The sequence below is a fragment of the Myotis yumanensis genome, unplaced genomic scaffold (genome assembly GCF_028538775.1).
Source record: "Myotis yumanensis isolate MYYU_CA2020_CCGP unplaced genomic scaffold, mMyoYum1.0.hap1 SCAF_1, whole genome shotgun sequence".
In the NCBI taxonomy this organism is placed as follows: domain Eukaryota; kingdom Metazoa; phylum Chordata; class Mammalia; order Chiroptera; family Vespertilionidae; genus Myotis; species Myotis yumanensis.
The window spans coordinates 92,639,357-92,653,335 of NW_027223752.1; the positions used below are offsets into that span (position 1 = coordinate 92,639,357).

At 42.2% G+C, this 13,979-nt stretch overlaps 1 protein-coding gene across 7 annotated transcripts in view; it reads left to right on the forward strand.

Annotated features, from left to right (window-relative positions):
• The window catches only part of NPAS3 (neuronal PAS domain protein 3), a 901,514-nt gene that overhangs the window by 422,447 nt on the left and 465,088 nt on the right, over positions 1 to 13,979 (forward strand). The window lies entirely within an intron of this gene.

The window sequence follows — 13,979 nt, forward strand, 5'->3', positions numbered from 1 at the left end:
CACTGTAGGAAAAAGTAAGGGGGGAAAAAGGCCAAAACATTACTCATACACTTACTGCCACTGTGGGTTATAAATAAGAATATTCACATCACAAGTTAAAATGCGGGCGTGCAGACACACACAAAGGTATAAAGCGAAAGCTGAAGAAAAGTGTGGCATATGGTGTTGGAGCTCAGAGAGGAGCAAGATGCTGTCCAATGTTCATTGAAGGAGGGCTGCGTGAGTGAGGGCTCTGGGTGAGGCTGCATGACAGGGTTTGTATAAACGCATTTGAGGGTGGTGGGTGGTCTGATTACAGAGAATAGTATAAGCAAAAGCACTGCAAGGCTAGTCAGGAAGAGCCTGTTCTCTAGGGAGGTCCCTGTTTCTCAAGAGCTCTCCACTAGCCCTAACCGGTTTGGCTCAGAGGATAGAGTGTTGGCCTGCAGACTGAAGGGTCCCAGGTTCGATTCAGGTCAAGGGCATGTACCTTGGTTGCAGGCATATCCCCAGTAGGAGGTGTGCAGGAGGCGGCTGATTGATGTTTCTCTCTCATTGGTGTTTCTAACTCTCTATCCCTCTCCCTTCCTCTCTTTGAAAAATCAATAAAATATATTTTAAAAAATAACATTTAAAAAAAAGAGCTCTTCCCTGCACTATGCAGGGCGTGAGGACTGGAAATCAGCACCTGAGTGCATAGGACAGACTGTGTACTTTGTACACGTGAATTCTCTTCTACACCATCTTAGAGAGGAAGAAATCAAGGCTCAGTGAGATCAAGCAACGTGCCTGGAATAGTGTAGTCGTTACATAGCAAGACCATGATAGCAACTTGATCTGCCTGATTTTAGAGCCTCCTCCCGTATCCCTGTGCGGCCTCTTTCCTAAGCTCTCCACAGGCACTCGGGGCCAGCAGCAGTGGGATGGGCACTCACAAGCATTTGTAAGTTGAGAAATGACTACATGTGGATACATTTATTTAAACCCAATGTAAACCAAGAGGACTTCTTAATTTTATTGTTCACAAAAATAATGGCATGATTTAGCAAATCTTTTAAAGGGTAGACTAGAAATGAAACTCCTCATTTTGAAATCAGTGGCACAACTGACTTTTTTATTCCCAGGCAGGGAGGAAGGTTGTTGTTTTTTTTAATTTTTATTTCTTTTTCTTTAATTTATTTCGTTTTTATCACCATTTATCTCCCCTTTATCCTGCCTACCTCCTCCCACCACCCCCCCTCGGCCCCTTGCAACAGCACACTGTAGTCCATGTCCAATAGCTCTTTCTGTTTATTTTTTTCCCAATCCTTCCATCCCCTTACGAAACTTCCCACCAGAGCCCTCTGCCTGCTTTTATGAGTATGTCTTTATTTTCCTTGTTAGTTCAGTTTGTTCACCAAATGACTTATTTTAAGCCTTTTTATTTCATTCAGAAATGAGGTGAGTTTTCTAAGAATATTATTAATTTTTGGAAATATTACCTAGTTTTGTCTTTTTTTTTTTTACCTTCTCTATAAAATGCAATGGAATTCTACTGCAAAAGTGGTTTTGTCCATGTGGTCGCTCCAGTATTTCCAGTAATTTCTAGAGCCCGTTGACTTTGCAAAGGTCTGGATCCCCCTCATGTGTCTGTCTCTTCAGTGACATGAGAGCCTTCATTTGTCTTTTGGGCAGTGGCTGTTTTCTGTTCTGGGAAGACACGGGTTATCTTGTTAGATAAGAGGGACTCAGTTTGGTGTCACTAAAGAGTCTCCACTTGGAGTTTGGTTTCCTCTCACTCCCATTACTTCCAGCCTGAGTTTTCCTTTGTGCTTTTCCCGGGCTCCTGGGGGTTTCTCTGCCCCTCCATGGCTCATCAGCACCCGTCGAGGAGTGCCCGTTGGAAACCAAAGAAACCAGAACTAGCGTAAGAGCTTTTGGTAGAAGTTTGTTGAGGAAGAAGGTTAGAAGCATGTTTTTAGTAACATGAAATTTGGGTATTGTCTAATGACTCTATTTAGCCTAACTATGTCTGTAATATGGTTAGGAAGATTTCTCTGCATTTTAATTACTGGTAGGAATTTTTCAGTTGAAAATATAACTTTAGTGTATTTCCTAGCCTACTTACATTGTTAAGTGAACAGTTCTATCCAGGAATGGAAGAGAGAAACAGGACCTTGGGTGCAGATGGGGCTACAAAGGAGGGCTTATATATACAGATATAATCAAATACTTTTCATGATAGCATTGCTTTAATTACTTATGGAAGGTGCATATGTATAATTATCTTTTGAGACCTAGTTGACTACATAATGCACTTAACAAATTAACTAGTTTACAAATGCTCTAACAAGCATGATTGTATCAGCCAGTGTAGTTTTTTGCTCATTTCAGGATGTCTCTCATGTTCAATTTCTTTTTTTTTTTTTATTGCTTAAAGCATTACAAAGGGTATTACATATGTGTCCTTTTTTCTTTCCCCCCCGCCCTTGACAATACCCCGGCTTCCCCTACCCCCCAGTGTCTTATGTCCATTGGTTATGCTCATATGCATGCATACAAGTCCTTCAGTTGATCTCTTAACCCCCTCCCTCCTGCCCCTCAACCCTCCCCGGCCTTCCCGCTGCAGTTTGACAATCTGTGTGAGGCAGCTCTGCCTCTGTATCTATTATTGTTCAAAAGTTTATAATGGTCTCTATTATCCATGAATGAGTGAGATCATGTTCAATTTCTAAGTGGAGATTTTTCATCCTTCAAGATGTTTGCAAACATCATTGTAACTGTCCCTGCCTATTCGCCATGTTTTGGGGTTTTGGGTCTGTTTGAAAAGATTAACATGCTATCCTGATTGGATGCTCCTTTCCTTTTGGTAGCTGACAGTAAACTTACTTATGCACAAGTCATCGCGTGCATTCTGAGTCACTCAATACTACGCTCATTTTTGGTAACATTGAATTCGTCCTTTTCCTCCGTGGTGGGAATATGAGCTTATTGCCTTGGCCTCCTGCTCAAAGGGAGTGAGGATGCTAGTGGCATAGCTAGAGAAATAACTATATCCTTTATACATTCTCTGGGTGGAATTGTTGGAAGGACAGGATATTTTTCTCTAGCAGGAGAGACATTTGCCCCTTGATACAGAAATCTCACACTCCTGGCTCTTTGATACATCACTGGCTGTTGGAGAACATGGTGCCTGTGTCTACTGCTGATTCTTGGGTGTTAAACAGCCCTCCACTGCTTTTATTGTACCATTAATTGCACTTAATGCAGCTGTATTTCTAGTACGCTTGGCCAGGCTCTGAAAATTAAGTAGAGGGTACTTTGTTATAAAATTCACTGTAATGAGTTCTGGTGGGACAGGGTCTGTTAAGTTTGAAATTACCCCGGGCCATTTCTAAAGGACTTCTTAAAATATTTCACATCTATAAAAGTTTGTAACTAGATAAATAGCCATGGAGAGTGTGAGGCCAGGCAGAGGGGAATCCACATTTCTCCTCAGTGCCTCTTTGATAAAATATGAATGCTGTGCATAGTTGGGACTGGTGCTTATTTACTCCATTTTCCTCTGCCTCAATATTCAGTAAATTCCATAAGCTCAGCCTTCACTGTTTTGTGTCATGGTTTATATACACGGGCCTTTTCCTTGTTTGGTTTTGTTTTTTAATCCAAATCATACACTGCACTACAATAAATGTAGTAGCCACTCCTGGGTGTACACAGATTGGCTCAAGAGGGGCTCACACCTCTACAAACAAAAATACTGAAGAGACAGTCAGTAACTATTAGCCATTTCGTTTAATGTTGCCACTTCCTGCCAGGGACTGAAACAGATGACTGCTGGCACCTGGCTAATGAACGCTGAAGACAACATGAGTTCCCCATATTTGGGGACTTGTGTCTGACTGCTGTAATGCTTTGTGGCTAACAAAATTTCAGATTGACTAGTTGATCAAGTAGCTTTACCAAAACACCCAGGTGTTCGGGGCATGCTCATAGAGAAGGGTCCAGCCCAGTCCCCTTAGGATTTATGTGAAAACACCTCTGGGATCGGCCTCACTGTGCTGTAGAGACACTGGCACAAATCAGGTAGAGGATCGTCCATGGTTTTAGTGCAGCGATTTATCTGAGTTTTGTAGTTAAAGTTTGAGCATGAGGTAATTAGAACCTTCCAAGCTTGAAATTCATGAACCTTATTCCCCCTATAATAGACTCTCTACAACTTGCCAAGTTCCCTGTGTGACGGATATATATGGAGGCTTTGTCAAAAGCCTCTGGTCAAAATGTAGTTTTAAAAAATCCAAAATTGGTCTTCTTTTCTTTTTAGATCTTACACTTGTAAACAGGGAAGGTTGCAGCATGCTGTTACCGAGGTCAGCCGGCAGTCTGCCTTGCCCTTTGGAAGTATTCAGTGACCAATAGTCAGATACACACAGCCACGGCGCACCACCACCACTGCCAGATGGTCTGACAACAAACATGACAGGGCCAATCAGGACCAGAGAATAGATGGGAGGAGCTGTCGGTCAATTGGGTTTCTTCTACTGTTTATCCCTCCTGGCAAAAAATGGAGCTAACCTCTATTGAGTTGCTACCCCTGTTGTAGTAGGTGATGCTACAAGGAAGAAGAAGGGAACTAACATTTAGTGAACACCTCATATGTGTCAAATACCATGCTAGACACTTTACATACATTATCTCATTTAATCCCTAAACAGCATGCTGAAGTGGGTATGTGCTAGGAAACTGTCTCACACTTTGGTATTTAGTCCTTGACACAGCTCCTAGGACAACGGACCTCACTCTATAGGTGGGGACACCAAGACCCAGATGTCAGGTGTCCTACCCTGTTCACTAGCTGGGAAATGGCAGAGCTAAGACGAGAAATAAAAGTTTCTGTCTCTAAGAGTTATGTTTTCCCATACTCAAATGCAGCTGCCTCTCCATCTAGTTAAGTGCTCCTAAATACTTAATAGACTTAGATGGATGGAAATGTTTAGATCCTTGGAAGAGAATAGCAGAGGACAGAGCTAGATTTTGTTGAGGTACGGAGTATGGAAGAAGTTCTTCCTAAAAAAAGCAAAGTTGGTATATGAGGCAAATAAACTTCTGGAGACAATATCTAGAGCTTACTCTTACTCTCAACTATGCTTTAAATTGTGAACACACAAAAAAAGTTGCAGCAAGGCTATAAATGAATAAAAATGAAGTTGGCCAGAAAATAAGTGACTATAGAATCACCTCAGGTTCTGCGAGCTCTGAAATGAGCTTTCTTCAAGGGGAACAAAAGAGAAAAGAGCTAAGAGGAGTTAGTTCAGGAGTGAAGGTGAGTGTGTTATGTGTTCTTCTGTGTCCTGAAGATGAGGTCAGCTTAAGTAATATTTTTTTAAATTCCAGGGGAAATTGTCTTTCTCTCTTGCCACTTAGAAAATTCAACCTTACTGAAGAGGCGACTGCTTTCAGTAAGAAATATTTCTTGGATACAGGGCCTCATTCTCTTTTACCTGGAGCAGTTCTTGGCTTCTTTCTTCATTGGCTTAATAAAAGTTCATTAAATAATGCAGGAGGAATATGAGGTTCCTCTTTCCCCTCTCAGTCACTCTTTCCAACAAATAAAAGGCATTTCCTTCTTCTCTCATTACTCTTGTTCTTGTAGCTCCTACCTGAGTATGTTAACAGTCTGTTGTAGTACTTTCCTATGGGTATTTGACAGACCTTGGTTGCAAGGAAGAGGTACTGATCGCTTTTGTGAACCAAGAGTAAAGTGAATTCCAGAAGCGATTACAGGTAACCCTTCTATTTATGACGTTTTAAATGTTTTTGCTATGGCAAGAAATACAAGGACAAACTGGAACCAACTGGACAGTAGAGGAGAAAGGATGGGGGTTTCAGGAGGACAGCCATGGCTTCATTTAGATGTATTTAGGCAGCTTTCTCTATACAAATATACTTCTGATTATGGATCATAGATATTTATGTTTTTTGACCATCATTTAGAAAAACTTGTTCTGAAATTGAGATTCTAATAGTTGGATCAGCCACCACACCCTGGAGTATCATCTTTGTAAATTCAGGTCATAGTAAAATATTAAATTTTAAAAAAATGTGTGTTACCTATTTCTCAGCTTTACCTAAAGTCTAGACAATTCTGTATCTTCTTTTAATGGTTTTTCATCTTTTTATACCTCACTGAAATCCCGATGCACGAAATTCTACAACAGCTTCCTTCCCCTGGCTGCCAGCACCGTCTTCCTCCTGCACCTGGGACTCGGATTGTCCGGTCTAATTAGCATATTACACTTTTATTATTATAGATGGCTATTGCTTGCTTTTTCCTCTCAGGGTATGAACGTCCTGAAGTCAATGAAAATATCCTGGGGTGAGGAATATAAAATTGTATTTAATTATTCTGGGTTTTTCCCCACTTCTCTTCCTGGCCCAGATTTCCTTCTTATTCTTCTCTCTTTCACCTCCACATTTATAGTAAAGGAGTTTCAAGCATGTAACTCATGGTCCTCACCTCTCGTTTATTCCACAATTGACAATAGTGCCCACCTAAGGTCTTTATTGCTCTCCCATGACATCTGACGTAGTTAATGAATCTCTCCTTCAAATGTACTGCTCTTCCTCTTTGTAGGATGCCATTGCCTCTTTATTAAAGTCCTGCCCCTCTGGCTTTTTATTGTCAGGCTCTTTGCTGGCTCCCTTACTCTCTAAAAGCAGGGGTTCCCATGGCAGGCCCCTGCCCCCACCCCCCATCGTCCTGCCCTCCCATGGCTTCTTTACCCACTTGTGTGATACTGACTTGCAGCCAAGTCCTCATCTCAATGGGTCTCTCCTAAAGCCACCTTCAGTTCAGGACCCCATCTTCCCCCTGACTCTCTATTCCCTTCTAAGTGTCAATGCAGGGGATGGCTGAACCACCTATACAAACACACGGAATTCATACTTGACTCTTTATTTTCCCGTAAAAGGCAGTCACGAAACTCTAAATCCTACATCCTAAATACCTTTAAAACCAAACTCCTCTCTACAGTGTAACTTATTTACTCAGATTAACTCATCATCATTTCTTGCCAAGACTATGCAATGGCCATGTTTTCATCTTTTCTCTCCAAGCGCAGTTCTACTCTGAGCACCACTGCCCTGCTGATAACACACGTGCTCATGCCCCTCCCCTGCTCAGACCTTCAAATGGAGGTCACTGTGTGTAAACTGAACTCCTTAGCAGTGGTTGTGAGGCCTTTTGTGACTTAGCCTGTGGATGTCCTCTAACATTTCTTCCTCTGCATGCGGAACTTGCATGTGTTGCTGGCTTGTGCAGTTGTGTATGGTCTTCTCTCTGCCCCAACCACTCCCTGCACCCCCTCAAAACTCTGTCTTGTTTGCCTGGAAAATTACTACTCATTTCTAGCCCCAAACCCTCTTCTCTCTTACATCTTTAAATATCACTAGACTTAGATGCTTCCTTTCCTGAGATCCTCCAAGTACTAGTAAATAATTATTTAATAATATTATATTTCTCTCCCCCAAGTCTGTAGCTTCCCTGACGATACTGGCTCCTTGCCATTTTCTGAACCTGACAAGTTTTTCCCATCTCAGGGCCTTTATACTTTCTTTTCCCTTCAGCTGGTCATCACATCACTACTTTACTTTATTCATATCTCTATTGAGAGACATTGTTGGAGAGATCCTCTCTGATTTTCCTGTTGTATACAGAAATTCTTGTCACCTTTTTTTCTTTATATTTAGATGTGTGTGTATTATTGTTGTTGTTGTCTGACTCCACTGGAATGTCAGCCCCACGCAGGCATGTCTGTTTTGTTCAGTCTTCTATGGCCTATCATTAGAAGGGTACCGGGCACATAGTAGGATCATTTAGATGCATGACTGAGTTGTATCCCTTCTAACTAGCATAATAGTTATGGCACAGAGTACTAGTAAAAACTCAGTAAAGGTTTATAAAAAGAATAAACATGGAGCATGCATTTGACCATGGTTAAATTAATTCCCATGCCTGAACCCACTAAAATGAAGAGACCAGGGGCTTCCTGGAAAAGAGAAGCAAGACAGCTGGAAGACAAATAAAAAATGACTGGCTAGTGGCAAAGTCCATTCTCATCAGAATGCTGGTTCAGTTATTCAGTTCAGATTTTTGGCAAGTGATGCAGATTCTTTTTCAGAAAATGTTGATTGATTGCACAGTTGCACCCACTTCATTTGCAAACCTTCATTATCTCTTTTCCCTTTCCTCTCTCCGTCTGCATTTAGAAGGGGAGGAGCAGGGTATAATTCCACAAAGCAATTTTTGTGAATAAACCAACTAGCTGGCGGTTGCTTTCAGTCTCGCAGCCCCACATGGAATACAAGTGTCTGCTTTAGTTGTGTATTCTCTCTCGACTGACTCTCTTGCATTCATTCGAGTATTCATTGGATTACTCACTCATTCATTCGAGGAATCATTTGTTCAGTCCCGTTAAGTGCCAGCTTGGAACTGGATATATGTGGATGCTGGGCTCTTGTCTAAAGCTAGAGTTCTTAACCTGTGTTCTACTGATGGGGTTCAGAGGCCCTTTTGCATTTTGTAAGTGTGTATACAAAGTTTTGTGTTTAAACATTTTCTTAGGAAGATGGTTTGCTTAAACAGCTGTTATTCAAAGAAAGAGACATGTTAAGAACCTGATAGAGAGAGGCTTGAGCTGAACCTTGAATCTAAGTAATAGATCTTCTAAATTCGTTTGTTGTTTGTTTGTTTTTTCTCCTTGATACGTTTCAGAAGTGATGGTGGTGTCTGAGTGTGAGAGTATACAGGGTAGGGCACAAGTATATTTACAGTTGTTCAAATTGAAAACAATGCAATGATAAATAAATAGTAATACAAGAATAAACTCTGTGTTCCACATACTCACAACTGTAAACCTGCTTTTGCCCCATCCTGTATGCCTGTGTGTTCTTAATTCTAGGCCTGACAGTCTTGTCAGCCTATTTACTAATCTTGACTCTTCAAATAGTGCTCATCTTTCTAATTTAGTTTCTAATTCTGCCTATATCACAGCCTCTGTAGGTCCCCAGTTGGCAGATGGCAGTGGTGCAGACCTTGATCTGCTGGTATAGCAAGACCTAGCCCCACCCAGGTACCATGCTCATGAATGGGCTTTTGTTTACATGAAATCAGAAGGAAGATGGTGGTTGTAAGACCTGATTGTAGTTTACAGTGGTAGTAGCTGTGTATGTTTACCTAATCAGGTTACTCTGAGGCATGCAACATCTTAAAAGGAAGGCCAGTTACTGCTGGAGAGGGCTTGAGTGAATGCTTCAGAAGAAAATTCAGTGGGCAGTTGCTGACACTTAGTGAATTGCTGGCTCGTTGCCCAAATATGTGTGAAATGTTTGCACTGGTTTGAGGCCCTGATTGCAGTTGGCCTGCAGGGCTTGTGGTGACACCTTAGATTTCATATCATGCTGCAGGAAAGGCAGAAATTAGGGACAATGGAGAGCAGCAAAATATCCCTGATATTTTAGTAAATAAATCTTAAATATTTATAATATTTAGGAAAAGTAGTCCTGAAATTTCTATTAAAACTGGTATAAAGATGGTGATTTAGAAAAGTCATCTTTGGCCCAGCCTCTGCTTTCCATAACAAGGAAGAGAGAGCCAATGTGCTGAGCACTCCGTGGGCTAGCAGGGTGCACTAATGTTCACTTATTCTCGAATACTTATTGCACTTCTGTGATGTGGGCCCTCGTCTACCGGCCAAGGTTTCAGCAGCACAGATTCCTTTGGCTTATGAAGGTCTCCTGCTAGTGGAGCAGAGGCACTATGTGAATAGGTTTGGGAAGGAAAATCAGAGCAGAGCAGATGTCACATGTCCTCACAACAGTTCTAGGAGACATTGACCCTCTTCATAGAATGTGAAATTGAAGTCCATAGATCCTAATGAGTCTAAGACCACCCGGCTCATTAGAGATAAATGGAGGATTTAAAACTTGGTTCTTCTGCCTCTAGAACCCTAATCCTTTTCTCTGTGCACAACTGCCCCCCAATAGTGAGCCTCCTACTACTGAACTTCGCTTTGCACACAAAGGGCACACAGTGACTTGGGAAGGAATCAGATGTCCTGCAATAAGGAACCGGAGTCACCATAGTCTTCTTCCTACCTCCGAGGTGATGTGGCAGTCCGTTGGGTGACTGAGCTGCCTTACACAGTGCCAAGCTGGGTGCTGTGACATATTTGTGCCTTTCAGGGGCTTTGATGGAAGTGGCGGTGTTAAATTTGCACAGGACATCAACTTGCAAAATGAGGATTTTCAGACAGAGCCTGTACCTCTGTCCTCCTGGGTATAATCAGTAACTGTTAAGCTGTGGTATCAAACGCCAATACGGTGCCGTGTTCATGGAGGAAGGCAGCCTTGCAAGCATTGGTAGGAGTGTGGCAATGCATTGGTGATGCAGCTTAAGGAAAAGCAGGGTGGAGTGGGCAAGATGATGATGCTGGGGCCTTGCAAGTGTAGCTGTGTTAATGTATGTGCACCTGTCCTTACCTTCATGTCCCCAGTGGATTCCAGGGTCATGACCACCATGGTTCACTGTCTGTGTGACCTCACTCCCCATTCCCCCGTTCTAGCAATACTGCTATTCTGAGGTTTTTCCTGCCTCCACTCTCTCTGCCCTCATCCTGCCTTGAGAGTTGAGAGTTGCACGTACATTGCATTTCTTCACTTGCTGGGTGTCAGTCTCCCCACTGGACTCTGATCTCTGGAGAGTTAGGATGGTACCTTTTCATTGTCATATCCTCTGACACAGTGACCAGCACAGCGTAGAGACTCAGAAAATATTTTCTTTTTTTTTAATATTTTATTTTTTTTCCAAAAGGGAGAATGATGATTTTTATTTTTATTTTTTTAACATATTTTATTGATTTTTTAAGGAGAGGAAGGGAGAGGGATAGAGAGTTAGAAACATCGATGAGAGAGAAACATCAATCAGCTGCCTCCTGCACACTCCCTACTGGGATGTGCCCGCAATCAAGGTACATGCCCTTGACCGGAATGGAACCTGGGACCCTTGAGTCCGCAGGCTGACACTCTATCCACTGAGCCAAACTGGTTAGGGCTCAGAAAATATTTTCATGGATATGTTTAGCTTTCTCCTACAGACATAAAAAAAGCATCTAGAAATGAAGTGGGAGCCTGGCTTACCTCTGTAGCACCCAGAGCAATGAGGTTAATACCTTTCATTTTATGGGTTCACTAAATTTTGGATGAATAAATGTAATACCATAGTCTGAGATGGTTGAGCTTTGGAAACTTATCAGAGTGACTTTTCAAGCAGAGCATTGCATCCTTTGGGCCAACACCCCACTGCTTCATAAAGCTGTTTATGTTGACTGTTCTTTCAGCAGAAAGAAAATTAATGAACGCATTTATGTGGCCCCAAAGCAGGTGGGGGAGGAGGGAGAAAGAAAGAGGAAGTGAATATGTCTGAATACATGAATGGGTGAACAGGAGAAAGAAAAGAGAGAGGGCAATATATCTCTCTCCCACATAAACATAAGCTGCTTCCTGCACATCCAACTTTATCGGCTCCCTTGTCGTATCAGTGGCCTAGAAAAGCCCAGAGGATGGATGGAGCATTAGGCTGGAAGTAATAAGGTTGTGCCTGACTTACTTCAGTATTTGCAGCAGATGTTACAAATGTCATAACATGAAGTTTTGGGATCATACTTGGGGGAAAAAGTCAAGATAACAGATGTGGGCCATTTCCTTTTATCAGGGAGTCCTGAGTGACTCCGCACTGATCCAATGATAGTCTCCACCCCCTTCCTACTGGGCAGAATCATGCCCCGAACAGTCTGTGTGCTTCGGGGTCAGAGGGCTGATAGCTGCCTGGCAGCACTCAAGAAAAGGCTTTTAAGACAGTTTACAAAATGAAAGTATAATAATCCTTTTTTTTTGGCCCTTACTGAGGGAGCATAGCAAATCTAACCCCCATTAAAAATTTAAACTTTGCAAAACATTTTCAGCATATTAATGCAGGTCATTTCTATCAATCAAAGGACAAGTATTAAACTTTGCAAAATTAGTGCCACATTCAAATCCCAAATTTGCTGTGTTCTCTCTGTTTTACTCTTTGAGAGCTATGGTCAAAGAGCACATGGTGTCTTTTTGTGAAGTAAGCACGTCATTCACGAGAATATACAGTATTCCTTCCTGACAGACACAGAGTAGATGGAGAGGAAGGCGGTTGTTGGAAGAGGAGAACTTTTAATAAGAACAACAACAACAAATGAAGAAGCAGCTCACACCATGGCCAGCAGGCAGTACTGAGAGAGCAGAGCATCCTCCTACATCAGACACAGGTGCAGGCTGAGGCTCAGGCGGGGTCTGCTGCATGGCTCCCTGGCTTGCTGGACTTCCTAACCCTGGGCGGCCTCACTCAGCGGACATCCTCAGCCATCTCTGTGCTTCGAGTCCCCAGCAGAGTGCCTGCCTCATTGTGTGGCTCCATGCAATTGTTTGGTGCTGTCGCCCTGAAGCCAGAATTAATTAGTTTATATCTTCTTGCTGAGTTCATGTCAGATACAAATCAAGACTCTGCCACTCAAAGATCCTCCTCTTCTAGATTTAGATTCTCCCTTCTATGGACACTTTATAACTGCCTCCCTCGTACATCTTTCCCAGACTGAGGGGATGCAATCCATTATACACGTAACTCCGCTGGAATCAAGAATGGGTTCATCAAGATCAGTTTGTGTTTTCCTACCTTTTATTTACTTTTGTTTAGAAAAAGAGGAAATCCTCATTTCATTCACTGTATAGAAGGAATTAAATTGTTCATCTAAACCTTGTATCTTAAAGCAATCCATGAAGCCAAGAAACACATTGACAAAAGAATCAGGATTCTTGTTGGACTTCAGTCCTTCAAAAGTGCCCTCTTTTATATACAGTGGGGCCTTGACTTACGAGTTTAATTCATTCTGTGATGGAGCTCGTAACTCAAATTACTCGTATGTCAAATCTTAAAGTGAATGAGTGAGACACGTGATGCTGGGCTGATATTGTGGCGTTCATTGTGACGTTCGCTGCGCCAACTAGCGGTGGGGTATCTGAAGCTGGCTCATAACCCGAATTTTAGCTCGCAACTCAAAGCAAAAAGTTGGCCGAGAGATGGCTCCTATCTTGAAAAACTCGTTAGTCGGGATACTCGTTAAGTCAAGGCCCCACTGTACTTTCTTATTTTGAAATGATTAAGAAACTAAAATTGTGCTAATTAATACCTACCATTTTAAGAAAGTCTCCTTTATATTTGTAACAGTTACTTTGAAGTATCAGGAAAGTAAACATGCCTTAGTCCAGTGATGGCGAACTTATGACATGCGTGTCAGAGGTGACACGCGAACTCATTTTTTTGGTTGATTTTTCTGTTAAATGGCATTTAAATATATAAAATAAATATCAAAAATATAAATCTTTGTTTTACTATGGTTGCAAATATCAAAAAATTTCTATATGTGACACGGCACCAGAGTTAAGTTAGGGTTTTTCAAAATGCTGACACGCCGAGCTCAAAAGGTTCGCCATCACTGCCCTAGTCTGTAGTCTAATCCTATGGCTGCTTTCCTCCCAATACCTCCTTGAGTCTCTGAAGGACCCCCCCCCCTTCCGAGGTACCCCTCCCCAGCCTTCACCCAGGCTGTGCATCATGCCTGCATTTTCCTGAGGCTCCCATCCTCAGAGCTGTTGACTATCAGGGCTTCATCGTTCCTCTGGTGCTGTCTCTCCAAACAACAGCTCAGCCCGTTGCCTTAGGAGCCTCATTGTCAGGGGAAGTTTGGCTTCTGTCATGAAGAAGGTGTTAATCTTCCTATATGTTGTCCATCAAAGGGGCATATTATAGTTTCTGTAGTAACTACCAGATTGTCCCAGGGAGGATCTCTTCCTCTTTTCCCAGCTACAGATGAAGAAATAGCTGCTCCGATAGCTAGATGCTTCTTTTCTTCTATAGCAAATGAGTCCTTAAGATG